Source organism: Engraulis encrasicolus, chromosome 11 (assembly GCF_034702125.1).
Source record: "Engraulis encrasicolus isolate BLACKSEA-1 chromosome 11, IST_EnEncr_1.0, whole genome shotgun sequence".
Classification (NCBI taxonomy): Eukaryota; Metazoa; Chordata; class Actinopteri; order Clupeiformes; family Engraulidae; genus Engraulis; species Engraulis encrasicolus.
The window spans coordinates 1,416,532-1,424,031 of NC_085867.1; the positions used below are offsets into that span (position 1 = coordinate 1,416,532).

At 47.8% G+C, this 7,500-nt stretch overlaps 1 protein-coding gene across 1 annotated transcript in view; it reads right to left on the minus strand.

Annotated features, from left to right (window-relative positions):
- Positions 1 to 7,500, minus strand: part of LOC134457820 (ephrin type-A receptor 5) — a 172,103-nt gene that overhangs the window by 66,788 nt on the left and 97,815 nt on the right. The gene's annotated exons all lie outside the window — the stretch shown is intronic.

The window sequence follows — 7,500 nt, forward strand, 5'->3', positions numbered from 1 at the left end:
TTCCTATAGCGAGGGGAGGGAGGGAGGAGACAGATTGCATCAACAACAATAATGACTCAATCCTTACATAAGACCATACAACACGCAGCAAGGAAAGGGGACAAAAAAAGAGCCTCCTTCATGTGCAAAAAGAAAACGGAAAAAAAAAATCTGGCATGTGTTTTGATGATACTTTTATCTTAGCTGTTTGATGAAGGCTATACACAAATTCATTTGAAAAGGGTTTAAGGATGTGCCATATTCGTTTGTGTATTATCTTCGTCCACATATATTTGTCTCCAAACCAAAGCACACACACGCCAGACACACACACACACACACACGTGCACAAAAGCACATATGCACGTATACACGCACACACATACACACACACACACAGAGTTATTAAACTTAACACCTTCGCGTCATGTTGTGCTACACTGCTTTAACATGACTTAAATTGAGGTTATCCTTACGGCAATGAATCCACGATGACATTGAGAGATTTTAAGTAGCCTACTGTTTCAGTCAAATCAACATGTCATCCCTTTTCACCAGTCTAAAAATCTCCCAATCTTTTTCAACAGCTTTTTCGGCAGGTGACCTCAAGGTGGCCTTTTTTTCACCGTTGTTAAAAGCACGAGGCAAACAAATCAAGCAAAAAGTCGTTCCGGCAGCAGTGCAGATGGTAATGCGAGCCCATTCCATATCCACTGAATGGAAGTGTTAGACTGTAGCAGTGAGATATTGCCGGCATTTAAGCGCACTGAACTGATCTCAAGAGGTGCAGATCTGATAGCCGCCGCCACCGCCATATCAAACCCAGGGCGTGCGTGTGTGTGTGTGTGTGTGTGTGTGTGTGTGTGTGTGTGTGTGTGTGTGTGTGTGTGTGTGTGTGTGTGTGTGTGTGTGTGTGTGTGTGTGTGTGTGTGTGTGTGTGTGTGTGTGTGTGCAGTGCCGCCGCATCAGACCCAGGGCGAACGTGCGGGCGGCCAGCCTTTAGTGCCAAACAGGCCTGCATGGAGCAGCAAGCGGAGATGATGAGTGGATGTGGTGGTGGTGGTGGGTCGGTGTGTGGAGGGGTGTGCTCCTCCAACTGCCCCACCCCCACCCCCCACTGCACGGCATCCCATCGCCACCCCACCCCACCACACCGCCCCACCCCCAATGCACTACACCAAACCCCACCCCCACTCCACCCCACCCCACCCCACTCCACCCCCGTCCTCCATAACAAAGAGTAACAGTATACCCCTTTAGCTCCCAGACAAAACTACAATCACTCCATATCTTAAAAGCCCTGAAAGGGAATACGGGGGCAATCCGATCTGGAGAGAGAGACAGCGGCGAAACGAAAAGGAGCCATTTCTGTGGCAGGGTGGCGCGGCCACTTAAACAGTCTGGCAGCAAGCCTTTTATTTCTCCAATGTTGACTTTCCGTCAAGTCAAGGCAGGAGACACCACTTTTGAGCTATTGATTCTCAATAATCCTTAAGTTTGGGGCGGGCGGGGCAGGGGGTGGGGGGGAGGTTGGGGGTCATCAGGGATCTGTGATCTACATGGACGATGACAGGAGCAGTGAAAACAATCAGACAGACTCTCCATCCAAACAATAGGTCCCCCCAGGCCAAAAGCAGAAACCCCTGGTGGGGTTCAAGGCGATACCTCAGACTACCCTGCCCCTCTCTCTCTCTGTCTCTGTCTCTCTCTCTCTCTTTCTCTCTCTCGCGTTCTCTCTCTCTCTCTCTTTCTCTCTCTCTCTCTATCTCTCTCTCTCTATCTCTCTCTCTCTCTCTCTGTCTCTATGTCCCCCCCCTCTCTCTCTATCTCTATCTCTCGCTCACCCTTCTCTCTCTCTCTCTCTCTCTCTCTCTCTCTCTCTCTCTCTCTCTCTCTCTCTCTTTCTTTTCAGTCAAAATCTTGAGGCGTTATTTGTTCACCTGAGCATTAGACCGGATGACTTCACTTGACTTTAGAAAGGGAAAATCCCACATGTCTCATCATGATGGTTAAAGAAATCTCAAGTTTCTCGCCATATAATAAGGGTACTGCATACAAGCAACCATACATGCACATGCAAGCATGCTCTTTCTCTCTGTCTCTCTCACACACACACACACACACACACACACACACACACATACACAGGTAACTGCTTCCAAAAAGAAAGATTTTGTCGTTTCTGTTTCATCTGCATGTCCACTTAACACCACCCGTGGTTTCACTAATTGGTCATTACTTCAAACGTGTCAGATGATCATTGCCCTCATTAAGATTTCGATAAAAAAGTGGTTGAATTAAATATGAGGTAGGATAGCTTTTTAAACTTTCTGAACCATCCTCTATTGAGCATGTATATGGAGCATACCTGTCAACTTTGAGCTCCTAAAATCCGGGAAAATTCCCATATTTTAAGCCAAAATCCGGGAAATTTTCTAAAGGCCAAATTTTGACAGTCAACGGGATGACAGAGACTGATCGGACGGTGCGTTCTACTCTGCTTTTCACAACAGCGCGCGTGCAAAAGACAGATCCTGTCTAAAATCCCTCAGCACACGTTTTACAGCGTGGTGAAACAATGCAATGAAAACAAAACAATGAAATGAGCGCAATGAGTTTCTTGTTGTTTTGTCGCACATGTTGTCTGTTCGTGCAAAACTTCATGCTGTACAGGTTGTGATTAAGTTAATCGCATGATTCGCTGTTCCAAGGCTGTTTTATGCGTTGCATGAACTGACGGTTTCTGAGGAAAAGAGTGGGCGCACAAGCGCTACGGAGCTCGAGGTTGACAGCTCGTATTTTCAAGGAACTTCAATTCTTGGTGGTATCTGGCATACCGTCTTCTGGCAGGTAGCTTGATAAGTAAGACCCTCTGTCTCTCTCTTCAAGAGTGGGTGTGGCTCGTCGGACAGGGCCGTGGGTAGCCTATAGGCCTAAATAGCCTACTGGACCGACTGTGTTTTTTGATAATGTGAAAAAAGGGAAGAAATCGGGAAATGAGTCAAAATTAGGGGGTTTCCCGGGAAATTAGGGATGGTTGACAGGTATGATATGGAGATGCCAAGTCAAGTCAAGTTAATTGTATTTTATTGTCACAAATCTTTGCAACAGGGTTAGCACAGACGTTTGAAATTGCGTTTGACCAGTAAGTCTCCAATGTGCAGTTAAACTAAACATATGAATAAGACATGGACAGTAACAACAAACACACACACACACACACCGTTCTACCAGTGCCATTAAAAAGTTAACTTTGTGAATTATGGTGCTACACAAGCAGATATTTTCACACGTACGTGACTGACAATAGATCTAGAAAAATTCACATTCAATCAAATTTTTAAAAAGTTGCCAATTCCGTGTGGGGGCGGCTGTGCTTTCTTACAAGACGTTTTGGCAAGACATGCCCTGATATGGCTTTATTTTTAGAGAGCTCTCTAGCAATGCGGTGCAGCGCGGTGCGTTAGCGTTAGCGTCCCTAGCAGCAGAGTCGAGAGGCAGCAGTACAGTCAGTGTTGCCAGATGTGTCTGTCCAAATTCCGCCCAAAAGCTTCTAAAAAAACCCGCCAAAATGCGCTAAATTCCGCCCAAATTCATCAAATTACATTGACTTCTATGGGCCCAAAACAGCTAAAAAAAATTAAAAAAAAGCCAAATGGACAATTTTTCAGATTTTTACCCGCAGACGCTCATCCTAAGTAGCCCAATTGGACGGGCACCCGCGCAATCTGGCAACACTGAGTACAGTAGCGATGGCAAGCTAGCGGCGCTAATTAACAGATGGAACACCTCGCACTGAAGAGGAAGTGTAGCAGCAGAGGCGATATCACACCCTCCCTCCTTAATGCGCACACGCGGGAAGTGTTGTCCTGATACAGACAGAGAGAGAGAGAGAGAGAGAGTGAGGAGGGGGGTGAGGGAGAGAGAGAGAGAGGGGAGTGTGTGTGTGTGTGTGTGTGTGTGTGTGTGTGTGTGTGTGTGTGTGTGTGTGTGTGTGTGTGTGTGTGTGTGTGTGTGAGAGACAGAAAGAAAGAAAGAAAGAAAGAAAGAAAGAAAGAAAGAAAGAAAGAAAGAAAGAAAGAGAGAAAGAAAGAAAGAAAGAAAGAAAGAAAGAGAGAAAGAGAATGAAATACAGAAAGAGAGAGCGAGAGAGAGAGAGAGAGAGAGAGAGAGAGAGAGAGAGAGAGAGAGAGAGAGAGAGAGAGAGAGAGAGAGAGCGGGAGAGAAAAAGAAAAAGAGAGAGCGAGAGAGAGAGAGAGAGAGAGAGAGAGAGAGAGCAAGAGAGAGAGAGAGAGAGAGAGAGAGCGGGAGAGAAAAGGAAAAAGAGGAGGTTGGCTCACTGCACCAAGTTAGAGTACCTGCCAGATTCAATCGGATCCAAGCACACGCCTGCCTAGAACTAGGGATGGTGGTGTGTGTGTGTGTGTGTGTGGCACCCCTGCGTAGAGCTAGGGATGGTGGTGGGTGTGTGTGTGTGGCACGCCTGTGCAGAACTAGGGCTGGTGGTGTGTGTGTGTGTGTGTGTGTTGTGTGTGTGTGTGTGTGTGTGTGTGTGTGTGTGTGTATGTGGCACGCCTGTGTAGGGATGGTGGTGTGTGTGTGTGTGGCACGCCTGTGTAGGGATGGTGGTGTGTGTGTGTGTGGCACGCCTGTGTAGGGATGGTGGTGTGTGTGTGTGTGTGTGTGGCACGCCTGTGTAGGGATGGTGGTGTGTGTGTGTGTTATGGTGGTGTGTGTGTGTGTCGCACGCCTGTGTAGGGGTGGTGGTGGTGTGTGTGTGTGTGTGTATGTGGCACGCCTGTGTAGGGATGGTGGTGTGTGTGTGTGTGTGTGTGTGTGTCACGCCTGTGTAGGGATGGTGGTGTGTGTGTGTGTGTGTGTGTGGCACGCCTGTGTAGGGATGGTGGTGTGTGTGTGTGTGGATGGTGGTGTGTGTGTGTGTGGATGGTGGTGTGTGTGTGTGTGTGTCACGCCTGTGTATGGATGGTGGTGTGTGTGTGTGTGTGTGTCACGCCTGTGTAGGGATGGTGGTGTGTGTGTGTGTGTGTGTGTGTGTGTGGCACGCCTGTGTAGGGATGGTGGTGTGTGTGTGTGTTGGGATGGTGGTGTGTGTGTGTGTTGGGATGGTGGTGTGTGTGTGTGTAGGGATGGTGGTGTGTGTGTGTGTGTGTGTGTGGCACGCCTGTGTAGGGATGGTGGTGTGTGTGTGTGTTATGGTGGTGTGTGTGTGTGTGTGTGGCACGCCGCCCTGATGAAAACTTTTCTCACCACTGATCTGGACTTCTGTCACGTTCCGAGGAACAGATTTAGAACAGAGGTGTGAAGTGAGCGGTGTGAACGTATATGACTGGTGGTCTATTTCCTTCTCCATGCGGCACACATCCAAACTTACATAAGCCATGTTACATAGCCCAGTATGTACATTTATGTAGGTTAGATAATCCTAACTTTTTTCACATATAAAGTAGATAAGAAATTAAAGTTTTGGAATGGCTCTTGTGAATTCTGATCCAAAATAGAATATTTCTGCCAGGGTTGGGAAACAGACTTTGACATGAGGTGAAAATGAAATGGGCAGTGAATACTAATAACTACATATACAGTACCGTTTCCCACAGAGCAACAAATTCCACTTACATAACACATTGTCTTCCATAAAGCACTTCAAATGTTCACTTTTACTGTAAGGACGTTATGGAACCATAGGGTACCTCTGTATTGTAAAAACACCATTTTGGATGGTCCTCCTGCAAAGCTGTGGCAGCTTGTTCAGAGGTGGAGCACTCTGTCTACCACATTATATATTTATTTGTTTGTTTGTTTGTTTGTGTGTTCGTTCTGACATAAAAGGTCACCTCAACCCCTTTTGCACCTGGCGCTGTAATCTCTCAACAGGCTGCGTGTTTGTAAACAAGCCTCGTTTGTGAAGTCAAGAGAAGTACCAGCAGCGGTAGCAGCAGCAGCAATAGCAGAAGTAGCAGCAGCAGCAGTAGTAGCAGCAGCAGCAGCAGCAGTAGTAGTAGTAGCAGCAGCAGTAGTAGCAGCAGTAGAAGTAGTAGCAGCAGCAGCATTGGTAGTGGTATGGTAGTAGTAACAGAAGCAGGGGTGAGGGAGATCAAAACCTGGGGGCCAGGCAGGCCAGGCAGGCTGGGGTCGTCCCTGGAGCCCGGTCTGGGATGGCGTATCACACCTGCCAAATGCTGGACTCACTGTGCCAGGACATGTCCCTTGTAGCCAAGGAGAGGAGAGAAGAGAGCTCCTTGTCTATTCTCCTCACGTTTACAACTCACTATTGATAAAAAAAAACCCACTAACCCAGTTGACAGCTTTGGGCAGGCGGGCCCGGGAGAAAAAAAAAAGTCTGCAAGGTCTACCCTGTCAATACATACAATGTAACGGAGACAACAGAATCATGGATTATGTTCAATGATGCGGCTCTGATGGAATATATATGTTTACTGAAGAAGGACCCCTAGCCTCAGGTAATGGGTAGGAGGTAAGGGTATTGTTGCGCTCTAGATGTTACGAAAGATAACTAGGTGCGTGGACCCAAAAGAAGTAAGGTATAAGGTTGGAGCAGGTGCGCACACTAAACAAGACACAAAGGTCAAGCACAAGGAGCGAGCACAGAGAGCACTGATGATGGCAGCAGCCTGAAATGTCTATCCGGCAAATAAACAAAGAAACAACTGGGAGCATTAACAGTGTTGCGGACATCTATCATTTACTTCTGCTATCTCCATAACCGAGCCCCCCCACCACCACCACCACATGACAGCTCTATCTGCCCTAACTGAGGTGCTCAGACACAGGAAGCAGATTACGGCATCCTGTCACAAGCCATGTTAGGAGCCGGGTAGTGGCATTGTTGCAGCCAATAAATGCATTTACTGCCAATGATGCTCGCGATAAAATATCCCATTGGTTGTTACGGGGCTTGTTATAGACATGTGCACTGCTGTTGCATTCCCACTTACAGTCATGGGGGATGCAAATCAGACAAACACACACAGAACATGCTCTCACAAACACACAACACACGCACACGCAGACACGCGTGCCCCATGAGTAGACGCACGCACACACGTACACACACAAGCATACACACACACACGCACGCACGCACGCACGCACGCACGCACGCACGCACGCACGCACGCACGCACGCACACACACACACACACACACACACACTTACATGTACGCACGCATGCACGCACACGCGAGCGCACGTACGCACACACACACACACACACACACACACACACACACACACACACACACACACACACACACACACACACACACACACACACACACACACATATACAGTATCAACAGCAACCGCCGCAATGCACCAGAGTCTAATCTCCACTTGCTGTGGAGCTGTGCAACTCCATACCAATAGCATGATCAAAGTCATTCAAGTGCACTACTAAAGTCACTCCAAGTGCACTAGAGATGGGCTAAAGAGTGAAGACACACATGGTCAGTCGTACCCTTTGCAGACAGCAAGGCAGA